The sequence below is a fragment of the Mauremys reevesii genome, linkage group 25 (genome assembly GCF_016161935.1).
Source record: "Mauremys reevesii isolate NIE-2019 linkage group 25, ASM1616193v1, whole genome shotgun sequence".
Lineage (NCBI taxonomy): Eukaryota > Metazoa > Chordata > Testudines > Geoemydidae > Mauremys > Mauremys reevesii.
The window spans coordinates 13854268-13881116 of NC_052647.1; the positions used below are offsets into that span (position 1 = coordinate 13854268).

Consider the following 26849-nt stretch of genomic DNA (forward strand, 5'->3'; position numbering starts at 1 on the left):
TTTGTTAAAGCCCTTTCTAAAAGACAAGCCAGGGTCATGATTGTTCCCCTAATTGTGACTTGGGCAAGGCCAGAAAGTGAAAATGGCACAATCACTTTCAAAAGGGAGCAGCTTGCACCGGAGTGAAAGCATCTATCTACCAAACCACAGGAGCGGCACATTGCACCAGCTCTCCACATGTGCATTTTTAATCAACCTTAGTTGGGTCAACAGCAGAGTCTGTACCTAGAGACCTTCTGCACTAACAACATGAGCCTCTACCACTTGAGTTAAAAGAGCAACTCTCTACACTGCCACTTGTAATAGACACTTATCCTCTTATGAGGACCAGACACTAGAGGGGGATCAAAGTTCCACGCCGCCACTTAGAAAAGTGGGTGTGGCCAGCTCATAAATGGGCATGGCAAAGAACTACTGTGAGAGGAAGGCACCACAAGGAAGGCAGGAGGGATGGGTCTGTGAACTGCCTTGCATGGGGGTGCCTCTTGTGTTCATATAGGTGTTGGGTGGCTGCCATCTGCAAAGCACATTAAGGCCAGGTTAGTGCCAGGGTCCAAACACCACTTCCTAAACCATGAAATTGTCTTTGGGTTTTTTTCTCTTGCCAACACTGATAGAATTTTGCCTTTTGCCTTTTTCTTCTGCTGTGCTTGTCTGAGGATTAAGCAGCTGGGAGTCTTGAGTGAGTGAGATTCCCCCCCACACCACCCCTTTGCCATGCAAATGGCGAAAATTAATCTTCCAGCCTCCTCTGATATTTGTGCTGAATTACAAGCTGGGAGTGGAGATAAAGTGTGAGCAAAAGGAAAGTACAGGTACGGCAGAGAGCCTAGCTGCCTGGCATAGGCCTTTGTCCACACAGATAAAGGCTTTCCTGTGTCATGCATAATTCACCAGGCATCACCTCCCCGCACTTCTGCATGGGCTTATTTCTGTGTCCCAGAGTCTGGATCATTGGTCTCTTTGTTTTAACTGCTTGACTCCTAGAGTAATTGAAAATCCTCAGGAATTGTAAGTGCGTTTGTATGTCTCTGTTGATGCAAGTGTGTGTGTGTCTGTGTGTGTGTGCGCGCATGCACACATGAGACTGTGAATGTGAGTGTCAGAGAGAACGAGAATCCTGAAGTGTGCTAGTGTGGAACTGCATATTTTTCTGTTTGCTGGAATGTGACAGGTTCTGATTGTGTGCATGTACATTATTGTCCATATTGGTGTGTGATTATGATTATTTATGCTGCTGTGTTTGTACTTACAGCCATGTGTATGTTCACAAGTTTGTGTACCTGGATCTAAAAATGTAAGATGTTATAGGATGGATGCCTGCAAGAACAAAGTGATCCCTTGACCTCTGCCATGGAGTCACATGTCAGTATCAGGTACAAGCAATCAAATCACATCCTGGAAGCGTTGTGTGCATCAGCTAGGGGGAGTTATATAGACTACTGAGTATATTCACATCACATGTGAGCTGTTACATGGACCTTCTTATTCCATGTGAGACAGAAGGAAGATCTGAACATTCAAAAGATTCTGTAACCTTTGGATAATCAATCAGTTTGTTACTACACTTTGCTAACATCATAAGCCAAAAGCTACTGCATCCAACCACAAATCCAGTGCCGAGTCAGCAAATAGTCCACTGCATCCAGCTGCAGTGCCAGTGCTCGGTCAGCGCTCTGCATTGCAAATGCCCATGGCAGGGGGCATTGTGAGAAATGTGCCTTAGTGCCACAGGAATACAAAGTACTAAGGCCAGCAGAGCCACTTCAGACGGACTTCCTGGGAGCATCTTATGGGAGAACTTGTAGAGACACCCGTGGGTCTTACAAAGACAGGGTGCAAAGAACCTGCACAGCTGGGGGAATGTACAATGTACAGCCTCTCACGATGATCTGACAGGCTTTTAATTCTGTGCACATTACAAATGATGTCTCAAACATGGCTGGATCCCTGGTCACTTTGCTTAAGTGAAGCTTGAGTGATCTATAAATAATTTTCAGATTTCATTTAACCTATAGGGGTTTGTAAAAATCTACAACTCTTCTGAAACATGAAGGATTGAGATCTATTTAGGTTGGAGGGTTTCACTAGGATGAGGGGACTTGGATTTTCTCTCTCTCTCTCTCTCCCCCCCCTCACTGTTTTTCTCCTGTCTCTGTTCCCAGGGATCAGCAAAGCCTCCCCACATGAGTGGAGGCAACACATTGACACCACAAATCCTGGGATGTGGCATGATGAAGATAAGCCATCTGTACCCACACGCAGTGAAAGGAGCAGAGCAGACCTCCTTGTGGCTCCAGTGCAGAGGGATATATTTAAAATCAGAGCCATTTACAAGGAAAACAAAGTATGTAAAACTACAGAACGTGAACTCCAGAGACCAGGGGAAGATAACTAGGAAAAATACACAGCAAGGGGCATCCAGGGGCTCTCAAATGATGCTCCCATTTGAAATATGGCAGGGGAGTGGGACATACATTCAGGAGCATTTGGCCATAATGCTTTAACATACCTGCTGAGGTGTTAGTTAAACCCCTTTGCTGCTTCATCTCCTCCAAATATTTCTGCCTCTTGTCATAATGGACTTGTAAATTCCATTAACCCCCTTCTGTGCAGTCTGTGGGATTCATGGGCTGATGTGCCACAAAAGAGGCAGTCTGATCTGGGGATGCCAGAGTGATGAATGTAGTATAAATGCCTAGATAAAGAGAAATGCAGAAATAGAGTAGATTAGATCTGATAAAAAAAACAGATAACTGGATGGATGGACAGATACTGGTAGACAACTTAGACTAGTATACTCAATAGTGGTTTAAGTACCGAAAATCATGAAATTAACACTTCCATTTCCTGCAAGCGTCACGGCAAAGAGACAACAAGTGTTCCCAGAAGGGAAATCACAACCCCATGTGGTCCACAAAGGAACGCTAATGGAACCTGTTGCGTTTTCACCAGCAGGGGTGGCTCCAGGCACCAGTGCAGCAAGCGCATGCGGGGGGCGGCCTGCTGGTCGCCGTGAGGGCGGCAGTCAGGCTGCCTTCGGCAGCGTTTCTGCGGGAGGTCCGCCGATCCTGCAGCTTTGGCAGCAATTGGGCGGCGGGTACGCTGAAGGCACGGGACTGGCGGACCTCCTGCAGGCACGCTGCTGAAAGCCACCTGACTGCCGTGCTTGGGGTGGCAAAATACATAGAGCTGCCCCTGTTCACCAGGCACATGGAAAGATGTTCGCCTCTTTCCTAGATAAGATTGCTTGAAATACCTTTGCAAATGCTTCAAAATTAGGCCAAAATATCAGAGAGAGAGAAAACAAAAATGGAGTTCTGGGAAGTCAAGCCCAGACTCCACACAGTAGCTCTTCATAATATAACTGTCGCTCTCCTTTCTCAATGGTTTTGATAATTTAAATAATCAATATAGACATTGGATTGTCATCATTAGATTCCACGGTTAAGTATCCTTTGATATGAATAGGGGCAGTTTACATCTCTCTCTGAACTAGTATTTTAGGCTGTCTGCAGATTCAGGCTAATCTCCTGGCATTGGTTTACACTCATGTCACATTTAGAAGGTTATTTTTGTGAGCAGAAGGGTTAATGGTTTAAAATAAAAAGTGAAAACAGATTCTAAGACAGAAAATAACAGCTTCCAGGAAAAAGGTTTACCAAACTGCTGTGGACTAGCCCAGTTGGGCCTGTGAAGAGAAGCAGCAATCATGAATGCTGGGTTTGGGTCTGGATTTTGATCCTCCACCCATCTAATAGTCAGGGTATTTGGATGAAAGAGAGATCTATGCAAGGAATTAACAATTCCCAGCATTAACAACTGATTGCATTTGCTTTGGCTAATTATCCATTGGTTTTGCAACAAAACAAGCCTGTTGGTGTGGAAGAGCTTTCATGTGCAGGGTGCTGTGGAGGCACTGCATTACACATGTGGTGGGATCTCTTGCAAATGATTCTTTGCTGCTTCTACAAATGAGTTTTGCTTCCTTTCCCAAGCCACAAAGCATGGAATATCCTTGGTCACTCCCAGCCACATGACTATCGCAGGCTCCCTCCTTATGACCCTTTGACCTCACTCCTGTCCCTGTTCTTTTATTAGTTGTCCCCCGCACTTAGTGGGTTTCCGTGGCCCTGTGGATCCTCCCCTTAGGCTGGGGGGGGATCCGTTAGCATGGGGCGGGCTTCCGCCCGCCCCCTCTCCCGGATAACCCAATAGTACATGACTATCACAAGCACCCGCTTAATTATTTCTGCTTTGTAAACTAAAGGGCTGCCATGAGCTTAATAACTGCTGCTTGGGACTAATTGGGGTGATTATTATATGGCCCAGAGGAAGCATCACAGCTTGTTATCTCTGGGGAGTAGCATTAAGAGCCAGTAGATAATGAGAGGGTTATTTGTAGCACTTTAGATGACATTCTAATGCCTGTAGAAGTGATTGTGATCAAGCCACATTCCAAAAACCCACCTTGAATTGGGGAGGCCATGAGTCCTGTAAGCTGGGCAGCAGCCCACACTACCACTGGGGCTGACAAAATTCCAGTGTGACAATAATTGGATATCATGAGTTAGTGTTGTGCCAAATTCCTCTGTGGCATAAACTACGGTAACTCCCTGATTTCAGGATAAACTGCACTCACATTACAGATGGCTGTGGTCCTGGATCTTCAAAGCACTTTACATGCATTGATCAATTAAGCCTCATAACCCCTCAGTGAGGTTGGTTTGTTTCCTTAACCTATTTTACAACACTGGTTCTCCACTTTTTTTTTTTTACTATTAAATAATTTATTAGGCAGTAATACACAACTTTTAGCATCAAGCTCTTATGTACATGCACATAAAACTTCTACTCTGACTACCCTATTCAGGGACTTTAGCTCTTTTGCCCTTGGCCTTGCGGACCTCTTCAATCAAATCTTTCAAATACTGGATTTCTTTGCTCAGGGAATCTGCCTTCTCCTTCAGTGCCTCATTCTTCTGCTCTAGCTCTCGGCACTCACCAGACAGCGCCTCCTGTTCTGCCCTCTTCTTCTGCCGATAACGTGAGGCAGCTGTCTTATTCTGCTCCATCTTCTTCAGTTTCTTATCAGCTCTTTTTTCCTCCCTTTACCTTTGCTGACACAATCTTCTCAGCAGGATGATCATATGGTTTGGGCCGCACAGATTCACAAATGGGGTCTGTGGCAAACTGGCTGTCAGTGAGAGATTCTACAGAGATGGTTGGACTGTGTTGGGGGGTCCCCAGATAAGACTCTGGGCTCATGCATATTCCACTATCATCTGAGTGGGCTTCCTCCTCTTTCTCCAACTTGGGGACCACCACCACAAATGTGGTGGCTTCTGGCTTTCTCCACTTGGTTCTCCACTTGCGAGGTAATTCCCTTCTCTTCATGTGTCATTATATAAGGCTGCATCTGTAATTTTCACTCCATGCATCTGAAGAAGTGGGTTTTTTACCCATGAAAGCTGAGGCCCAAATAAATCTGTTAGTCTTTAAGGTGCCACCGGACTCCTTGTTGTTTTTTTAAGTATGGCAGGTGCTCACCCAGGTCATACTGAAAATCAGTGACAGAGCTAAGTTAAGAACTGAAGTGCTACTGACTCCCACTCCCATGTTCTAACCATTTCTCTTCTGAAGTCCCTGGACATGGCCTGGAATGGGAACATCATTGCAGTGAGTGAATGATGCACTTCAGCCATCTAAGGTTTGCTATTGTCTGTCCATCCGTCCATCCTCCAAGATGCTGCCTCATCAGGATTTCCAGTTTAGAATAAAGAGCAAGCAGTTTTTTACCAGAGGCTTGGAGCTTAAACAACAGGGTTATTAGATAGGCTAGATTCCAGGTAGAGGTGAGGAAAATCCCTTCCTAATGAGACCCAAGGCTGCTTAGCTAAGCAGACAGCATTTGCTGTCAACAGGCCTAGCGCACCCAAGCACTATGATGGGGGAGCCAGCTGCCAGGCTCTACTAATCCCCTTGCAACATCACGAATCCGAATCCAATATTTAAAAATATATATATTTATTTTATTTTGTTCTGATGCTTTTTAATCTTGCAGCTGTTTCCTGGGAAGAGTCAAACATTCATGCCTGTTTCATTATCAGCAAGTATCAGCCCAGGACCCCTACAATAACTCTTGACAGATCCCCAGTTCTGGCCCTTGGGATCATCCATCCCTTTAAGAGAGCAGGGTGCCCCAGTTTGCTGCCTTTTTTTATTTAAACAAAAATCACCAAACGGATATGGGACCAATCCTGCACCCACTGAAGTTTTGCTTCTGAATCACTAGCAGCACAATTGGGCCCTTCGGCTTTAATGTTTTCTCATTGCTGAGCTATCCCTGGAACTCTCACAGGTCACTGCTTCTTCTGTCTTCTCCAGCCAAGCCCCTCTCCCACTACAGTCCTCCCCTACAATCACCTGAACTGGATGTGGGGACAGGGAGGAGCCAGCCAAGAAGAATTACTGCATCAAGGGTAAGAAACATAAACTTGACCCAATATGCTGCATCAAGGCAATGATACATGGAGGATCTATGACCTAGTGGTTAGATCAGGGGACAGCAAACTACAGCTACTGAGTTTTAATTGTGGATCTTGCTGGGAAGGTGGTCCATTGGTTAGTTCAGGGAACTAGTACTTGGTCTCCCAGGTTCTACTGAGGACTCACCGGTACCATCCCTCGCTTTGAGAGATGGTGCGATTTAGATTTCCACCACCTCTGCATCTAACTTGCTATGAGAGTTGGGAAAAGAACTTACACTTTCTATGATTCAGTTTCTGCACCTGCAAAATGGGTATAGTCTTGCCTACATCACAGCAGGGGTAATGATGTTTGCTTTCAGTATATCAGTCAGCCAATAAGTGGAATGCTGCACTGCCAGGATATAAGGGAAACTTTGATGTCCCAGTAAAGGCTTCCAAATCCCAAGCCATTCCCTTTGCAATCCCAACTCCATCCCTCACTTGCAGTAGAGAAAAGACAAGTTGAATGTAAAAGGGATTCTTTATTAAGATTGCTGGACACAGACAGACCCCGTGGTTCTCTCTGTCTGTCTAGAGTCTCCACACAAGGTCTTCTTATGCCCTGACATGGACCCAGTAGTCACAGAGTGGATTGCTGATGACACAACAGCCCCAGGCAGCAGCAGAGCCCCAGCAAACAGGATCCTGCCACAAACACAGGAAGGTTTGTTGAGCAGAGACAGCCACTGTTATTGATCATTCGATCAATGGTAATTCAAGGCCTAGTAATAGCTGCTAGAGACTTTTTTATTCCTAAATATCCAGCCCAGGTTCTGCGCAGGAAGATTTGTTCAGAGATTTTAACAGGAGGGAAAAAAGGAAAAGAAATAGGCAGCAGGTTTAAAACAAATAAAAGAAAGTTCTTCTTCACGCAGCGCACGGTCAACTTGTGGAACTCCTTACCTGAGGAGGTTGTGAAGGCTAGGACTATAACAATGTTTAAAAGGGGACTGGATAAATTCATGGTGGCTAAGTCCATAAATGGCTATTAGCCAGGATGAGTAAGAATGGTGTCCCTAGCCTCTGTTCGTCAGAGGATGGAGATGGATGGCAGGAGAGAGATCACTTGATCATTGCCTGTTAGGTTCACTCCCTTTGGGGCACCTGGCATTGGCCACTCTTGGTAGACAGATACTGGGCTAGATGGACCTTTGGTCTGACCTGGTACGGCCGTTCTTATGTTCTTATTAAAAGGGCCCTCTCCTGCTGCAGGTGGATTGTCTAACAAATTGGATAACTAATGAGATAAAAGGGATGGAGGAAGGAGATCTGGTGGAATTGGCACTTTATCTCCAGAGCATTGGCAAACAGATCCTTGGACAGCATTTATTTAGGGTGAGTGGGCAGTCAAGGCGTAGTGAGGAATTAAAGCTGCTGCCATCTTTATCTACCAGACAGGCTGGCAAAGTGTATGGGGTCGGGGGATCATCAGAGCTGTGTGCCAGCCCAGGGCAATTGAGTTTGAAGCCATTTACAAGCCTAGTGAGCCCAAGCTCTATTAGCTCAGTTGATGGGGAGCAGAGGAGAAGAGACCAGGAGGATAAACAGACACCAGTTGGGAGCAGAAAGAGGGTGCATGGTCCTTAAACACTGCATGCTCAGGCAGCCCACTGGACACTGCAGGGGGGCCCTGAAATGAGTATGACTGATAGTACTGGACCTTAGGTTAAGTTTTTTTTCTGCTGTGGCTAAGTAGTTAAGACATAGTTCAGTCTTGGAATGTAGATGGGACAAAGCTATTTTACCTCTACTACAGTCCTGCAACATGAAAGCTCATTAAGAAGTCCAAGACTTTGGGGAACATGGTTAAAACTTAGTTTGGTCCAAGGTACACAGCAAGGCTAAGTCATGTTTTGAGCTGGGAGGAAATAGCTGTGCTGTAACCATATCCCCATATATGGTAGAAATGGGACTTTGTCTACACTACCAAATTTTGCTGAGTTTGTAACCAGGTTGTAACAGTTGACTCTTCACACAGTTCCTATCCATGCACAAACTCCTTAACACGATTGAGTCAGCCTCAAGCTTTCGCAGACATTGCTCCATCAGTGAGCCTAGCCCTGGCTTAGGGGCCCTTGTCTGCAGACATGAGCAGCAAATTCATCCTCAATGTTCATCCATCCCTAGGGATTCCCAAAATATGCACCAATCAATGGAGCTCAATCCTAGCCCTGGGTAAGCGACCCTCTGCTGGGATGCAACAATCCAACTGACAACCCCAGAGGGCACGCCCCGCCCACCCCCCACCCCGAGCCCTCCGGACCTCTTCATCGGGCCCCTGCCCCGTGGATCCGACCGGCCCCCCCGCCCCTTCTCCGCCAGCCGGCTGCCCGCTCCGCAGCCGGTCCGTTTCCCACCCGCGCCAAGGAAACAACTCTACGCGCTCGTGCTCCATACCATTCACTTCCTCACCTCGTGTCCCGCCCGACACCAAGTGGCGGGACCTCTGCCACCTGTGGAGGGTGAGGAGCCCGATGAGCCAGCCTGTACTCCACCCTGGTCCCGAGGCCCGGGATATCAGCTGGCGGCTCCTTCACGGGGCCGTGAGCACGGGCGTGTACTTGGCGCGGTTCACCCCTGTCCCGGACACCTGCCCCTTCTGCGGCGTGAGGAGACCCTGGCGCATGTTTACCTAGAGTGCGCCAGGTTGCAGCCCCTATACCGGCTCCTCACCGACATTCTGTTACGTTTCTGGCTGCACTTTTCCCCTCACCTCCTTATCCATGCACTCCCTATCCGTGGCCCCACAAAGTCGCGGGACCTCCTGGTCAACCTCCTCCTCGCCCTGGCTAAAAAGGCCATCCACGCGACCAGGGAGGGGAGGTTGGCCGACGGAGACTCCTGCGACTGTGGGGCTTGTTTCCGATCCCTCGTCCGCTCACGTCTCCGGGCGGAGTTCCTCTGGGCGGCGTCCGCTGGCTCCCTTGACGCCTTCGAGGAGCAGTGGGCGCTGTCCGGGGTTCTCTGCTCGGTGTCCCCATCAGGCTCCCTCCTTATGACCCTTTGACCTCACTCCTGTCCCTGTTCTTTTATTAGTTGTCCCCCGCACTTAGTGGGTTTCCGTGGCCCTGTGGATCCTCCCCTTAGGCTGAGGGGGGGTTCCGTTAGCATGGGGCGGGCTTCCGCCCGCCCCCTCTCCCGGATAACCCAATAGTACATTAACATACCCATGTATGTTAAGGAGAGTTATCAGTGAGAGTGGTTTGAAAGAAGCCATCCTTCCAGGAGAGGAAAAACAAGGAAATAATTTCACTTCCTAGTACCAAAGATATTATAAGTCTAAGATCCATCCTGAACCATAGGGCACTTAGAGCTTGATCCTGCTCCCATTCAAGTCAATGTAAAAACTCCCAATGACTTGAATAGTGCAGAATTGAGCCCTTAATAATTTGGCATGAAAGCTACATTTGAGATATCTTATGTAAGGCCATCCTTCATTACTGTAATACAACAGAAATAATGTACTTGTAAGAGGCTCCATGCACCAGGGATATACAGGTAATTCACATTTGTAATAGGGGCATAGCACTTCCATTCTAGAATCACACTTGTGCTGGGGCTGGGTTTTGGAGGTCAGGGTCTGCAGAGCAAACTCATCTATTTAGCGGTCGTGCCAAAGATTAGCAGAGAGACAGAGAGGATACCTGTGTGTGAGAGGGAGCACTAATCCATCTATTGGCACTCCTACAAAACACCTTTCTGTACACAGGAAATGGTCTGCATCATGCTGTAATCATGGCCTTTCAGAGTGACTGAGAAGGCTGTGGGACAGCTTACCTGGTCACATCCCACTGGACAGAGGACATCACCCCCTGAGGGAAGGACAGACGGTTATACTGTAGGCCTATTCTAAATAGGTTATTCACCACCCTCATCACTCTGTGTTATGAGGAGTAGAAGTCACATTCAGCCCTCAGACATACCCATCCTGAGCTGCATGTGCCTCTCTGAGGGCAGACCTAGTCCTGGGACCTATTAGTCCATTGTATGAATATGTTACCTGGGCCTCTACCCTGAGCTCCATCCCTTTTCCTAGGCTATCTTTGAGACTCTAGGAGATGTCTGCAAAGAACTGAGTGGATCATCCTAGGGTTTACATAGTCAAAAAAAACCAGGGGAAGTCACCGCTGTAATACTGTGGCAAGTCAGTCTCAAATCCCAGCTGTGCCACAGCCTATCCAGCATCAGGTGGGTTAGCTCAGCTATGAATGGGTAATGAGAGCTTGGTTTGTTCCAGCCCTTCCCAGGGGCCCCCCATTCCTGCACAGTGTGCTGCTAAATAACTCTTTAATTGTCTTTGCTTTTGCTGAGATGGCACCTCAAAACTCAGCCACAGTCTGCTCCTTGTATGCCGTATTTATGCACAGCCTTAATTGTACCAGGGCTTTGGAACCGAATCCTTTTCAGACTGAGGGCTCTTGAAGGATGTAATACACCATCTGGCTTTCTGTAGCTAAGGAAGGCAAAGAATGGACTGCATGGGAGGCGGGTGCATACGTGAGTGCCAGTGCCCTCTGCTCAGTGGAATCAAAGTAGTTTATCTATGTATCATAGGTTCTATGTTGCTAACAATTAACAACCAAACCTCTCATCTACTCTGGAGCCCTACCCAGCCCCCTCCCTAGGGACTGCTACTGCATATTGCCCTTGTATCGGTCCTTTCTAATTTTGTCCCTACATACACCTCTACTCCGATATAACGCTGTCCTTGGGAGCCAAAAAATCTTACCACGTTATAGGTGAAACTGTGTTATATTGAACTTGCTTTGATCCGCAGGAGCGCGCAGCCCCGTCCTCCCGGAGCACTTGTTTACCGTGTTATATCTGAATTCATGTTATATCAGGTCGTGTTATATCGGGGTAGAGGTGTACTTGTGTTATTTGCTTATATGCAGCCTTTGTAATTTAACCTAGTTTCCACTTTTTGTAGGACTCTTTTTTGATTTTTAGATCATTGAAGATCTCCTGGTTGAGCCAGGGTGGTCTCTTGCCATACTTCCTATCTTTCCCATGCAGTGAGATAGTTTCCTCTTGTGCCCTTAATAATGTCTCTTTGAAAAACTGCCAACTGTCTTCTATTGTTTTTCCCCCTAGACTTGCTTCCCAGGGGATCTTACCTACCAACTCCCTGAGTCTACTAAGGTCTGCCTTCTTGAACATAAGAACATAAGAACATAAGAACGGCCGTACTGGGTCAGACCAAAGGTCCATCTAGCCCAGTATCTGTCTACCGACAGTGGCCAATGCCAGGTGCCCCAGAGGGAGTGAATCTAACAGGCAATGATCAAGTGATCTTCCTCCTGCCATCCATCTCCATCCTCTGACAAACAGAGGCTAGGGATACCATTCTTACCCATCCAGGTTAATAGCCATTTATGGACTTAGCCACCATGAATTTATCCAGTTCCCTTTTAAACATTGTTATAGTCCTAGCCTTCACAACCTCCTCAGGTAAGGAGTTCCACAAGTTGACTGTGCGCTGCGTGAAGAAGAACTTCCTTTTATTTGTTTTTATTCATTTGTTTGTTTGTTTGATTGAAATCCATTGTCTTTATTTTGCTATTCTCCCTCCTACCATTCCTTAGAATCATGAACTCTTATTTCATGATCACTTTCACCCAAGCTGCCTTCCACTCTCAAAGTCTCAAGCAGTTCCTCACTATTTGTCAAAATTACATCTAGAACAGCCTCTCCCCAGTAGCTGTCTCCACCTTCTGAAATAAAAAATTGTCTCCAATACATTCCAAGAATTTATTGGATAATCTGTGCCCTGCATTCATGTAACTCAGCTGGGTGTGTCCCAGTCTGTGGATGTCCGTGTAAGTGCAGTACCTGGAGAGATTTGCAGCTTGTCACAACATCACAGTGTGAGAGGGAGCCCAGGATGGCAAGCCAGAGGACTCAGTGGTACCTGTTCAACATTGCACCCTGGGGATCCCATCACACTTACCATGGAGCCTGAGATATAGCACAGGTGGTGGCAGGGCTCAGCATATCTGCCCTGTGCAGAAAGAGCCCCTCAGTCCAGTGCTAAATTACTTTTGAAGAATTAATCCTGGGCCTCCCTGGAAGGTACCACTCCCAGAGGGAGAGGGGGAAGTATGTTCCCTATGGCCTATTCTTCTCTCTCTGATGGGGCTGACATTTGGTGATGCAGACCTCTATCCATTAAAAAGTGGAGGCAGCTCAGCTCTTTAGATCATCTTGTTCATATGGAAGAGCTCATCCGAGGTGCACCTATATGATGCCCCTCCTCAGCACCCTCTCCCACAGAAAGGAGAGATGGCACAAGGATTGGGCCAACTGCAGGTGTCCTGATGAGACCTGCAGATGCACAACCTCCCAGCTCTCACTCTCCTCCCTGCCTCTGGTCTCCACTCAACCTGAACATCTTCACGCCAACTGGTCTTGTAGCAACAGCATTCTGCTCTGAAATACTCTCCCCAGGCCATGTCTATCCTAGATAATAAGCCTCTTCTGTATGAGTGATTAAACACGCGAGGCACTATCAGCAGAAGGAACCAGACAAAGTGGGATTTATGAGCTGAGGAAACATGTAAAGTGGATCATGGGGAACTATGGAAGGATGTCCACTGCATAGCAGACAGTGTTTCTGCTTTGCCCCAGGCTCGTTATAATGGGAGCCTTCCCTTTGCTAAATAATGGGATTGTTTGGGTTCACCTGCCTAGGGGCGGCTCTAGGTATTTTGCCACCCCAAGCACGGCAGGCAGGCTGCCTTCGGCGGCTTGCCTGTGGGAGGTCCCCGGTCCTGCGGATTCGGCGGGACACCTGCAGGAGGTCCGCCAAAGCCGTGGGACCAGCGGACCCTCCGCAGGCATGCCGCCGAAGGCAACCTGCCTGCCGCCCTCGCGGCAACCAGCAGAGCGCCCCCAGTGGCTTGCCGCCCCAGGCACACGCTTGGCGTGCTGGTGCCTGGAGCTGCCCCTGCACCTGCCTACTGAAACATCAGCCTGGCCCTGGTTCTGAATGAGGGGACAATTTGGTCCTCCTTGTTCTATGGCATGGAGAGATGGAGGCCTTCACAGATGTGGGTGTGCTAAGCAGCAACGTGTGTATGCCAGAGGTGAAACTGAGGCACAGAAAGAGGGAGTGACTTGCCCAGGTCACACAGGAGAGAATTCTATCCAGTGCTAACTACTAGATAACCAGAAAAGAACCCTGGAGTCGTGGCTTCCTGTTCCATAGCCCTCTGCATCCCAGGTCTCTCTGTGCTTACAAATGAGCCTTGAGATGTTTCTGAGCCACAGAGCAGGGGAGGGGATTACTTTAACATCTAAATCACAAGAGCATGAGAAGCCAGCAGTCCTGCTCACCAGTCCCCACCCCTGTAAACTGTGCATTTTTTCTTTCCTAATACATACAGTTTGGCCTGAATGCACCAGTCTGCAGCTCTCCCAACCAAGGCTGCTGCCTCAGGGGGAAATACCTCTCACTTGCTGAGGGCACAGTCTGTGAGTGTTTAAAGGCTCACCTTCCATGAAGAATCCAGGCCTGCCCCACAGGCTGGGGGAAGCAATGCAAAAGGCCCATGAGCAGCAAAGGGAAGTGGAGGGAAGGGCGGGGGAACAGCCAGGGCCTTAAGTCTGAGTAGGCTAAAGGAGGAGTTGTTGTCATAGACACCACCAGTGCCTCACTCAGTGCATGGCTTTGTGGGGGGGCCTGGGGCATAGCCTAGTACCCAGCCCTCTCTGCTCTGGAGCTCGCCTCTCCATGTCGAGACCAAGAAATTATTGGGCTGCCGACAGGCTGGGCATCTCTTGAGACATGGAGTCCTTCGGTCAGTGCCTCTCAAAAATCCAGCTCAGCCCTAGGGCTGCTGCTAGGCCTCTGACATGGCCCTGGGCGAGCATTTGTGTCTGTTGGTGTCCCTGCATCTCCCAGTTCTGAGAAGTCTCAGTCGTGGCTTCATCTTTCCCTTTCCTGGTGCGTCTGAGGGAGAATTGCTGTAGTGAAGCAGATCTCCAGGGGAGATCCCAGGCCTGAAGTTGAGCTGAGACCAGTCATAGTGAGCCGTGGAGGCTGGGCCACTGACAGGTAAGTGACCTGTATTGATTCAGAAATTTAATCACAAGGAGGCCCAGCTAATTATCCCCAATCACTGGGCTAGTTGTGAGAGCACAGTAGTGGCCTTGAAACCACAGACATTCTGTGGCTTTATATCCAGCCTTCCCAGGCGGCAATATCTTTAGCATAGCAAAGGCAGCAGGATTCAGTGGTTGGAGGCAGCCTTGAAGCCAGGACTCCTGAGTTCCATTCCCAGCCTGGGGAAGCTGTGTAGCCTAGTGGTTGGAGCAGGGAGCCAGGACCTCTGGGTTCTCCTCCCAGCTCTGCCTCAGATTCACTGAGTGACCTTATAAAGTCACTTGCACTCTCTGTGTCTCACTTTCCTTCCAGGGAAGATGGTACTAAAAGTGACCCCTCCCCCCCAGCAATATTGTGAGGTGAAGTTAACATTTTAAAGCCCTTTGAGGCTAGAAAGTCACTATAAAAGGGCAGAGGGTTGTAAAGACAGGCATATCATGTATCACTCATAGCAGCCCCTGCGGAACAATGGCGGTGGGTTCAAAATCCTAGTTGCCCTTAGCTAGAGAAGTCGTGGCTGCAAAGTCTTGTGAATGGGATTGTACAGCAGAAGGGGAAAAAAAATCAGAGTGTGAGGTGGTGCATGCTCACAACAGGAGTTCAGTGAACTCTCTGGAAACTCCTCTCCCCCCCTTCCCCACATACTACTTGTACCATAGAAATGCTGTTATTTTATTGCAAGTAGACAAAACTTTCATTTCTACATCACCAGTAAAACCTGGACCAAGTCAGTATTAAACAAATGTCATACTAAACTGCTCAAGATAGTTAAGACCAAAGCAGATTGTGAAGAACTTCAAAAAGATCTCATAAAGCTAAGTGATTGGGCAACAAAATGGCAAATGAAATTTAACGTGGATAAATGTAAAGTAATGCACATTGGAAAAAATAACCTCAACTATACATACAATATGATGGGGGCTAATTTAGCTACAACTAATCAGGAAAGAGATCTTGGCGTCATCGTGGATAGTTCTCTGAAGACGTCCACGCAGTGTGCAGCGGCAGTCAAAAAAGCAAACAGCATGTTAGGAATAATTAAAAAAGGGATAGAGAATAAGACGGAGAATATCTTATTGCCCTTATATAAATCCATGGTATGCCCACATCTTGAATACTTGATTCTTTGCTGCATCTTGAATACTGCATACAGATGTGGTCTCCTCATCTCTAAAAGGATATACTGGCATTAGAAAAGGTTCAGAGAAGGGCAACTAAAATGATTAGGGGTTTGGAATGGGTCCTATATGAGGAGAGATTAAAGAGACTAGGACTTTTCAGCTTTGAAAAGAGGAGACTAAGGAGGGATATGATATAGGTATATAAAATCATGAGTGGTGTGGAGAAAGTGAACAAGGAAAGGGTATTTACTTGTTCCCGTAATATAAGAACTAGGAGCCACCAAATGAAATTAATGGGCAGCAGGTTTAAAACAAATAAAGGGAAGTTCTTCTTCACACAGCGCAGTCAACTGGTGGAACTCCTTGCCTGAGGAGGTTGTGAAGGCTAGGACTGTAACAGGGTTTAAAAGAGAACTAGATAAATTCATGGAGGTTAAGTCCATTAATGGCTATTAGCCAGGATGGGTAAGGAATGGTGTCCCTAGCCTCTGTTTGTCAGAGGGTGGAGATGGATGGCAGGAGAGAGATCACTTGATCATTACCTGTTAGGTTCACTCCCTCTGGGGCACCTGGCATTGGCCACTGTCAGCAGACAGGATACCGTGCTGGATGGACCTTTGGTCTGACCCAGTATGGCCATTCTTATGTCATTCCCATCTCATGCCTGTTCAGTGACCCCCTATGTGAAGTGAGTTGGGGAGCATTTTGGCCTACTTGCTAGTGGACAGGTGTCCATATCACAACTGGCACTAACTTGGGCTCCTTGGTGGCAGGACCACCAAGGACTGAAAGGGCCATGTAAACTGAACACTCCTCTTATCTAGGAGGGGGTCCAGGAAATAAGATGCTCTTTTTCTTACAACTAGTCCCAAGGTACCTTAGTGCTTCTCCTTCGTCTCTTGTCTTCCCCGCAATACTCTGTCAGGGAGCAGAATGCCCTGGGGTCTCTGCAGCTTGTGGGGGGTGGGACCATTTGTTTCCTGATTCCTGGGGATGGTTCCTGTTGCAGACGTCTGGAGGGATGAATCTGATTGAGCCATCTTCTCCCCTTTACCATTCACTGTCTCTCTCTGTTCCCCTCTAACTGGCATAGCGAGGTGATTGGTTATTAAAGAGATCTAGCCTCTCTATTATGCTGAAAGAGGTTCTACAGATTTCAATAGAAAGATATCAAAATAAAAGATAATTGTTGAGAAAGATGAATATGAGGGATGTCAGGGGGGAAACGTCAGCATGGAGGAACTCTTGTCTAATTTCCCCACCCACACAGAGCACAGTGATATTAGTGCCTTTAACACAGCAGATAAAAGCTTTCATGGCATTATTACAAGCTCCCCTTTAATAAGCAGAGGCATCTGGATAGCACATGTGCCCCATGAGACCCCTCCAGTGATTCCCTGGGGACCCGGTTAATCCGACAGAAATGGCATGGAGCACTGTGTTCTTTCCATGTGTAGGAGCCAGGGTTAGGGCTCAAGGAACACCAAGGTGCAGTTGCAAGCTCCCAGCTCCAGATGGGGCATTTCAGTGATGCAAGTTCTTCCCTCGTTTTACCCTGTCACAGGGTGGCTTGCCCCATGGACTGGAGAGTCTGGGGCTAAGCCAGCCCTGATTACAGGATGAGTCACATCTGGCTTGAATCAGGTGCTCACCCAATAAAAAGAGCAGGAAATGCCACTGAAGGGGGGAAGTTTAGTTATGCCTTGAGCTACTGCAGGGAGTAAAACATGGGCTCCTGAGTCAGGGGGAAAACAGGAGAAAGTGCTCCAGGTGGGGAGGTCTAGGAGAGACTCTAAAGGACACTTGGGGTGATGAGTGTGAGTTTGTGCTTTGTGTTATTTTGGATTAATCACGAGAGACACACTGAACTGCTTGAGGGCTAGCATGTACTGGAGGACTAAACAAATTGGACTCCCAAGAGGGGATTTTTATGAACTGCCTTTTGAATTGAATAAGTTCTTGAAAGGGTCCTGAAGGGGGAGGAATCAGGGTACTGCTGGCCATGAGAGGGTGCTTGCAAGGGGGGAGGGTGGCTACATGGTATTACAGACCTTGTGGGAGACATAATCATCTAAACCCTTGGGGACTTTAGTCATGTCCCCAGGTGCATATGAGCTCCCCACACACGTGCAGCAGGAGAAGTAGTGATCAACAAAGCCTGCAAATCTGTGGATATGGTTGTATTGTTTACCATCTTTGCAAATTAGATATGGCTCCAAGTGTTTGTAGCTGAGCAGGGCTCTAACAGTGAGATAGAGTACTGGTGGGGGGAGATATATAGGTGGAGTGTGTGTAACATGGACAGACCCCAGTCATCAGTGGCTGGGACTTCCTGGAGCTAAATGCATGAGGCTTTGCTGCATAAGCTAAAAGCCAGATGGCTCTTAGCTAAGGCTGTAAAGTAAACTTATTAATCTCTCTCTAAGTGGTCTCTGCCATTTGATGAGACAGAACACCACACCCAGGAAGTGTGGGGGTTACATGTGGAGTGTAGGTTGGATACAAGTTAATTATTGTGGATTGGTGTAGATCTAAACTTTTATATCTGTGCAGGGCTCTAGTGATCAGGATTTGGAAACCTGTGAGATGATGCTAGTTGGGCCTCTCCCAGGGAGCATACCTAAAGGCCTCAAGGAGCTGAGGGACCATCTGTAAATTCCTGAATACCTGTTTCTGAGAACCCAGCGCTCTCACTTCCAAAATCAGACAGAGGTTTCTTGTGATCCAAATTCTCTGACAGCACACAGGATCATGGAATCAGGATTGCATAAGAAACCATGGATTGTCTTGGGGGCGTAGGTGGAAAAATTGAGAAGTGAGATGTCTCTTCTAACAGTGCTTCTCAACATCTTTCCTTGCAGTACAGGAAAACCACTGTGATTCCTTACTGCTACCTCCATGCCACCATCCTTTGCAACTAGGATTGGGGCAGGAAACCATTCAATAGCATAGCTGTGGGGGGAGCAGCCACTCCCCCACTGAGCACAAGTGGCACCTTGTCAATTCCTGGCACTTTTTAAAAAATCGCTCCCCAGAGTGAGTATAAAAGTACTGCGGTGCTTTTATTTTACTCATCCAGCAGCACTCCGGGTCTTCGGTGGCAATTCGACGGCGGCACCTTCACTCACTTCAGGTCTTCTGTGGCAGGGCCTTCGGTGCCACCGAACTGACCCAGAGTGAGTGAAGGGCCCACTGCCGAAGACCCGTTGCACCGCTGGGTGAGTAAAAGTGCCACAGCGGGTGGTGCTTTTTTTTTTTATTGCTCCCCCTGTTCCCTCCACCTGGCTATGCCACTGAAACCATTGCTGTTGACCCATCTTATAGTTACAGTTCTGATGATGCCATCTCTCCCTGTTGTCCCTGTGTTTGTGACTGATGTTTTGGGGTGGGTGGGGGATGTATGTACCCTTTTAGGTTCTGCCTTGGTTGTAAAGATGCCTTGAGGGGTTTCTGAGCTGCATAGCTGGGATGGCTCTGAGTAGCTGGATATTTAAGGCTCTCTTTCCTTTGTAAGGTTGGCGTCTCCTCTCTATCAGATTGAAGTGGGTGTGATGGGTTGAATCACAGAAACCCCCATGGGAATTGCCAAGTGATGTGCCAAGACTACTTCTGCCCCTGCTTTCCCTGCCAGTAGGATTTAAGTGATTCTAAGTAGTAACAGACAGAACAAAAAGAATTACCAAGCAAAATAAAACAAAACATGCAAACCTAAGCCTAGTACAGTAATACAATTGAGTACAGATAAAATCTCACCCTGAGAGATGTTTCAATGTTTATTTCACAGACTGGATGCCTTCCTAGTCTGGGCACAGTCCTTTCCCCTGGTACAGCCCTTGTTCCAGCTCAGGTGGTAGCTAGGGGATTCCTCATGATGGCTGCCTCTTTTCTCTGTTCCACCCATTTATACATCTTTTGCATAAGGCGGGAATCTTTTGTCCCTCTGGGTCCCCTCCCCCTTCTCATTGGAAAAGCACTAGGTTAAAGATGGATTCCAGTTCAGGTGACATCATCACATGTCACCGGGGCCAGCGCAACCCATTAGGTGACCTAGGCGGTCTCCTAGTCCTAGGGCACTAACATTTGGTGGCAGGCAGCCGTCCCGGTCGTTGGCAGTATTTCGGGAGCGGGACCTGCTGCTGTCAGGGGTGCCATTTCGGGGGGTGGGACCTTCCACCGCCTAGGGCACCAAAAAAGCTGGCGTCGCTCCTGCATGTAAGACTTCATTACCCACTTGCCAGCACAGATGTATACAGGAAGACTTACAGGTAAAACAGCCATTTGCAATCAATTGTCCTGGTTAATGGGAGTCATCAAGATTCCAAACCACCATTAATGGCCCACCATTTGCATAATTACAATAGGCCTCAGAGTTATATTTCATATTTCTAGGTTGTACATTTATACAAATAGGATGGTCACACTCAGTAAATTATAAGCTTTGTAATGAAACCTTACAAGAGACCTTTTCCATGAAGCATATTCCAGTTACATTTGCATATTTTCATAAAATCATATAGAGTGCAACGTCACAGGGGGTGGCCTAGCTTGTCTCATTCTCCCCTTCTGCTTCAGCACTTTGATCACCTGCTATGCTTCCTGTTGCTGTCATGGAACCTTGATCAGCTCAGCACCTGTCTCTAAATGTTGAGTTTCATCTCCTCCGAACTCGGTGACTCGCTCACTGCTGCCTCACCAGGGCCTTTCATCTGCTGCTACTTTCCCTCATCAGTGCATAGCTAACAGCTCTGCTTCCGCATGCCTTGATTCTCAAGCCCTAATAAGCTGGGTTTGTTCCACTGTAATTGTAAACTGGGAATCATCATTGAGCAGGTGTGTTTCTAAGATGGTCCCACAGGGATTTGTTTGTGTATAAGCTGCAATAAAACATCCATGGCTGGCCTGCGTCAGCTGACTTGGGTTCAGGCTGCAAGGCTATTAAACTGCAGTGTAGACAGGTGGGCTTGGGCTGGCACCTGGGCTCTGGGACCCTCCCTGTCACAGAGTCCCAAAGCCTGGGCTCCAGCCTGAGTCTGAATGTCTGTGCTGTAATTTTATAGCCCCCAACCCTAAGCCTGGCAAGGCTGATCAGCTGATATGGGTCAGCCATGGGTGTTTGATTGCAGTGTAGATGTACCCTGGTTGTCCCTATGCTATTTAACACTTTTATCAATAACCTAGAAGAAAACAAAATTATTGAACATAAAGTTTGGAGATGATCCAAAAATTGGGGGAGTGGTAAATAATGAAGAGGGCGGGTGATCAATATGAAGTGATCAGGATTGCTTGGTAAATCAGGCACAAGTAAATAATATGCATTTTAATGTGGCTAAATTTTATGTATACTTCTAGTAACAAAGAATGGAAGCCCTGCTTATGGGCTGGGGCACTCTATCCTGGGAAGCAGGCTCTCTGAGAGATTTGAGGATGGGAGGTGGATAATCAGGTGAACATTAGCTCCCAGTGCAAAGGTGTGGCCAAAGGGCTAATGTGATCCTTGGATGCATAAACGGGAATTTTGAGTAGGAGTAAAGACAGTACTTAATTTGTAATGAAAGAGGTGCTGGGGCTCAAGTCATTTTTTTCCCCATTCATAACTGATGCAGCAAGCCTAAATGTGCCGGGGCTCAGCCCTGCAAGCCCTGGCACAAATTAAGCACTAAGTAAAGAGGTTAATCTACTTCTGTATCTACAGTGGTACAAGTGCTGCTGGAATACAGTGTCCAATTCTGTTGTCCACAATTGAAGAAGGATGTTGAAAAATGAGAGAGGTTCAGGAAAGAGCCAAGAAAATGATTGTGATTGACTGAGCCCCTCAAGGCTATTCAGCTTACCACAGAGAAGGCTAAGGGATGACTTAATTACAGTCTGTAAGTACCTATGTTGGGAGCAACTGTTTAATAAGGGGCTCTTCAATCTAAAAGAGAAACATATAATATGATCCAGTGGCTGGAAATAGGAGTTAGAGAAATTCAGACTGGAAATAAGGTGTAAATTTTTAACAGAGTAACTAATCACTGGAACAATTTACCAAGGTCTCTGGTGGGTTCTCTGTCACTGACGGCTTTTTTTAATTGGGACTGGATGTTGTTCTAAAACATCTGCTCTAGGAATTATTTTGGGGCAGTTCTCTAGCCCGTGTTCGACAGGCGGTCAGTGGATGATCACCATGCTCCCTTCTGGCCTTGGAATCTGTGAATCTACAAACCTCAGCTTCTGAGGGGCACCCTATACTCCTGCATGATGGAGTAGCCTAGAAAGTGGGAAATACCTAGTCTCTTGCTAGTGTCCAAATTACAGAAGGGGTCCTGAGGGGACTCTGACTGGTGCCTTCTGTCCCCATGGCCCTGGCCTGGAAGCAGCTGAGTATCTTCCTCTTGCTCTGACTCACCAGGGGCTGAAGAGCTTCCGGTTGCGCTCAGAGGAGGGAGTGCGGAGGGTCTGGAGTTCACTGGCTACCAGAGCAGGTGTTCTGAGCCCTGAGGAAACACTGAGCAGCTACTGTGCAGGTAGGGTGACCAGATGTCCTGATTTTATAGGGACTGTGCTGATTTTTGGGTCTTTTTCTTATATAGGCTCCTATTACCCCCCACCCCGTCCTGATTTTTCACATTTGCTGTCTGGTCAACCTATGTGCACGAACCCAGTGCAACCACTCAGCGCCCCCATCCCCCACCTAGGGGGCTCCTAGCGACTCCGGCAATAACCCTGTGTCCCCTTAACCTCGCCCTGGAACCCCCTCCCCCCCAATGCAAATGTTTCCCCTGCCCTGCCTTTATGGTCTGTCCCTTGTCTCCAACATACCCTTAAGCCCTCCTACCCCTTTGAGTTTCCGCACTATAGGATCTGATTGCATTTCTGGGTGGATTTCTGACCCAGCCAAAGCACTCACCAGAATGCTGTATTGAACCTCCCACACTTTAAGGGCACTTTTTTTTTCCTTCCTTCTGTCTGTCTAGCAGCAGCAGCATTGTGTCCATGTAGGACAAATGGATGCAGATGTCAGGTGTGTGTATGGATATATGGGTACCCTTCACTGCACTACCTGGGCAGCACCAAACTGCCCCCTCTTCCCATCACAGACGGTTCATGTTTGTTTCTTACCTGCCTCACCTGACTGATGTGCTGCAAATCAGATTTGCATTTAAGACAATCCTCTTGTGTCCCAGCTAGTATCCTGTTCCAGTCCCCTTTGGCACCCAGCCCCATTCAGCATAGAGAACCTGTTGGACTCCCCACTCCTTCCCAGCTCTCTAGATCCTCGGCAGATTAATGAACCCAGGGCCAGTAGTGTCTCCTCCCCACCCTTCCTGTATGCCAGAGGAAAATTAAAAAGCAGCCATCTGCCCCAGATACGTCTGCCTTCCAGCAGAGCCTGCCCACTTGGGTCAGCTGGGAATTTAGGAAGCCCCCTCTTCCAGAGCTGTAATTGTGGCATCAGCCTGTTTACTTGGTATTGCTATAATTCACTACTGGCCATCCTAATTGATGGCACCCGTAAAAGCTGTGCTGAGAGCCTGGAACCAGGCAGGTGAGGGGCATTTGGTGCCATGTGGAGGCTCTTACATAGTGTTTGCTGCTATAGACAGCCATCTTGCTTTACACTCCTTCCCCACAGATGCCTTTTGTGATTAACATCATGGGACGAGATTGGCATGGGGAACCTGTGCTTTGCCAGCTAGTTACCAGATCCTCCCAGATCCCAACCCCTGCTTCTCCTCCTCCTGCATCGGTGCCAAGGTGAACTAGACCCATCACAAGTCCCCTCACTACCCCCATTCCAGCAGAGAAGGATCAGACCTATCCCCTTCCATCTTGGCACCTATTGAAACTCTCAGGCAGAAGTCTGCCCACATCTAAAGGCTCCTCCCTCCAGCCTAAGGGGGAGGAGCTACTGGCCTCAGATCTTAAAAGATTTCAGAGGACCACAAATGGAAAAAAAACAAGGACAGAAGTGAGGTCACAGGGATTCAGGAGGGGACACTGAGCAGAGAACCCTGGACAACACCCACTGCTCCTCGAAAGTGTCCAAGAAACCAGTGTGTGCAGTCCAGATGAACTCTGCCCAGGGATGTGACTTTAAGGAGGATTGGAAACAGTGGCAGAACACCTCCCCATCCAGCTTGCTCCTCCAGGTAAGGTGAATGGCCAGCTTGGCCAATGCCAGGAGCAGGTTGATGAGGAGGTCTGGTGACTTTGTGGGGACATGGATGGGGTGTGCATAGAGCAGGTGATGTGGGGAAAATTGCAGCCAGAACCTGAGGAGGAGGTTCTGGAGGAGTCAGAAAAGGGGCTGCAACTTGGCGCACTCGAGGTAGATGTGTGCCAGGGTCTCATTTTCACCACAGAAGAGGCAGGTTTTGGAGGAGGGGGTGAACTGTGCTAGTGCTCATGGCTCTGTGAAGGAGCCACCAACTAATATCGCCAGCAGCCCATGGGACCAGGGTGGAATACAGACTGGCCCATCAAAGCTCCTCACCCTCTACAGATGGCAGCAGGTCCTGCCACTTGGTGCTGGGACCAGACACGGGGATGAGGAAGTGAAAGATGTGGAGCATGAGTGTAAACTGCTGTTTCCTAGGTGGAATTTGGAGACAGGCTGGCTGCAGGTCATGTTCCCGGCTCAGATGGGGCGGGGAAGAGGGGAGCTCAGTCTCCATGGCCCACTCAGTCCTCTGCCTCTCTGCTGAACCTGCGAGTGTGGGGGCCATGAATGCTGTCGGGGAGGTGGTTACCTGATCTTCAAAACTCAAAAACTCATGTCACACAGGGGCTATTCTGAACAGCCATCAGCTGAGGAAGACTAAAGGGTAGCTACTGAGCCAGAACCCTGAAGTTAAACTGGTGGCCTAGAGTATCTCAAGATCATGAGCTAGCCAGCCCTCCATCCAACTCTGCAATGAGATGGAAATGATGGGGTATGGAGAATAAACGTGAGGCTCATTGTGAAAGCACGATGAGTTGATTTACAATGGGAGTGGGGCAGGATGTGAAAGGAGGCAATGAGAAAGTGGACAATGGGGGGCAGTGGAGACTGGGGCTGCTAAGAGGATAGGAGGGGCAGCAGAAACTGGAACATGAGGAGGGAATGGAGAGGGGCCATTGGGTCACCTTAAGGATCCTGCTATACTAAGTATCCTTGAAGGTTAGCTTCCCAGTCACTGCTCCAGGAGCCCCACTGAGATGAACAGCACAGGTGGCCCTTGCAATATTTCATGTGGCCCCTGCTTTCTGCAGCAATCAGATCGCCCTGGGCATGACAGACATTTAATTACTCATGATACTTCCCCCTCATGAAATTGACAGTGAGTCAATATTTAACGGGGACTGGGGCAGTACATGTGCCATGACAGATGGCCAGGTATTAATTACGGTGCAGTGGTAACACAGCCACATGTCACTCCCTGCTGGGGCAAGTGGACCATCAGTTCTGGGAGGGAGGGGAAGCAAATAGCTGATTTATTTAATGAATTGCATTTACTCCAGACAAGCCTGTGTAATTCACCAGAATGTGTTGCACTGAGCAACAGTAAAGTGAATGCAACTGCTCAATCAGCATCCATGTCCTTTCTCAACTCCCTGTAAACCCCTCACCTCATTTCTGATTCACTGCCTCTCTCCTCCATTCAGCAAGAATCCTTCCCTTTCCCAGGTTCATGGCTTTGAAGATGGAGTTCTCCGTGCTCCCACCTCAGCCATCCTGCAGTTCAAGCCCCTGTCATGATGGAAAGTCTCCTTTAGCTCAAGCAATAGGGCCCTGTACCGTGGGAGCAGAGGTCTATCCCTACTGTAACTTGCTTTGTAGCACCGTGTGTCTGGGCTGGAATAAAGGTAACCGAAGGCAGCAAGGGGGCGGGTGGCTTCACACTGAACTATTGGAGATTTTCTATTTACAATATATTATTTATTAATTTGTATTACTGAAGTCCCTAGGAGCCTAGTTATGGTCCCAGCAGTTGAAACTGTTCCAATTCTATCCAGTAGAGGGCAGTGCTGCACATATACTCACTGGCTCTTTACAGTATTGTCATTCCTATTGTTCAAACAGGTAGACTGAGGCACAGAGAGACATGAAGTGTGTGAGGTCCTGGCAATTCAGCCAGAGGTCCTGGCTCCCACTCCTACTCTGACTTACCCTCTTGTGCTCCTGAACTGTCAGGTTTTCCCCTAGCTCATTGCACATGAGGTTACCCTGATGGGTAGGTACTTGAATACTTTCCTGTAGAGTTTTAAGAAATAAACTGTCTGAGGCATTCCCAACTCCCCTTTCCCCATTCCTGTCCCAGAGATGCTGTTACCATCTCACTGGAGGTGTGTGTACCAGATATTCTGCCTACCTTTAAACAATTGGGACTCCCTAATCTGTGCCTCATTGGCACCAAAGACAGTAATGTCTCTGTTATCGGGCTGGCGGTGAAGAATGCACTGGAATGGGGATCTTTAATGTGCATCCTGTTCAGACCAAGTAGCGGGATGGCTCCAGTGGAGCTCTTACTGGAAATTGAATAGTGGCCTAGTTAGGAGACTAGTTCTAGCAGGGGAAGGTTATTGGGGCGGTGGAACCCAGTGGGCTCTCTGAATTCAGACTATAGGTGTGACCAGCTGCAATGGCTCCAGAGGAACTCGCATTTCACCCATTTGGCTCTGACTTACAGCCTCAGTGACTAGGGCTGTTTTACAGCACATGGCTGGCTGGTGTCAGATGTTTGGCTGCGTATGTGGGGGGAGGGGGGTTGTATGCTGCCCCAGCTCTGCGCAGATAGCGGAGACAGCAGACTTTGACTGAACTGCCCAATAAATTCACAGACTTGGTTTTCAGCAAAGGAACTTGTTTAGGTTTATTGCTGACGAAGCATGGTGCTAATGCCCCAGCTCAGTGGTTACAGATACACTATCACATGTATGCTTGAGACAATGGACTGGCTCAGTTAGTAGTGGGACTTTCCACTATCCCCTTGGCCAGACCCCAACACCCCCTCAGAGATACCTTTTTATACCCCAATATAAACAAGTTATGTATTGCCCCTCTGATGTGGTTAGGTGCCACCCTCTGACATGGCTCGCTACCACCCATTACCTTGTACCTGTTAGTTTGAT

General features: G+C 48.0%; 1 protein-coding gene and 1 pseudogene across 2 annotated transcripts in view; one reads left to right on the forward strand and one right to left on the reverse strand.

Moving 5' to 3' along the window:
* Nucleotides 1–26849, forward strand: part of ASIC1 (acid sensing ion channel subunit 1) — a 154895-nt gene that overhangs the window by 8309 nt on the left and 119737 nt on the right. Inside the window, exons 1-6 of one of the 2 annotated variants that reach the window (XM_039514890.1) lie at nucleotides 428–539; nucleotides 1256–1376; nucleotides 2166–2347; nucleotides 6388–6482; nucleotides 21448–21622; nucleotides 22147–22261. The gene's annotated coding sequence lies outside the window, so the exon portion shown is untranslated. Of the gene's footprint in view, nucleotides 1–427; nucleotides 540–1255; nucleotides 1377–2165; nucleotides 2348–6387; nucleotides 6483–21447; nucleotides 21623–22146; nucleotides 22262–26849 lie in introns of those variants that run through there. The other variant, XM_039514891.1, reaches the window with a different exon arrangement.
* Nucleotides 4766–5397, reverse strand: LOC120391249 (annotated as a pseudogene).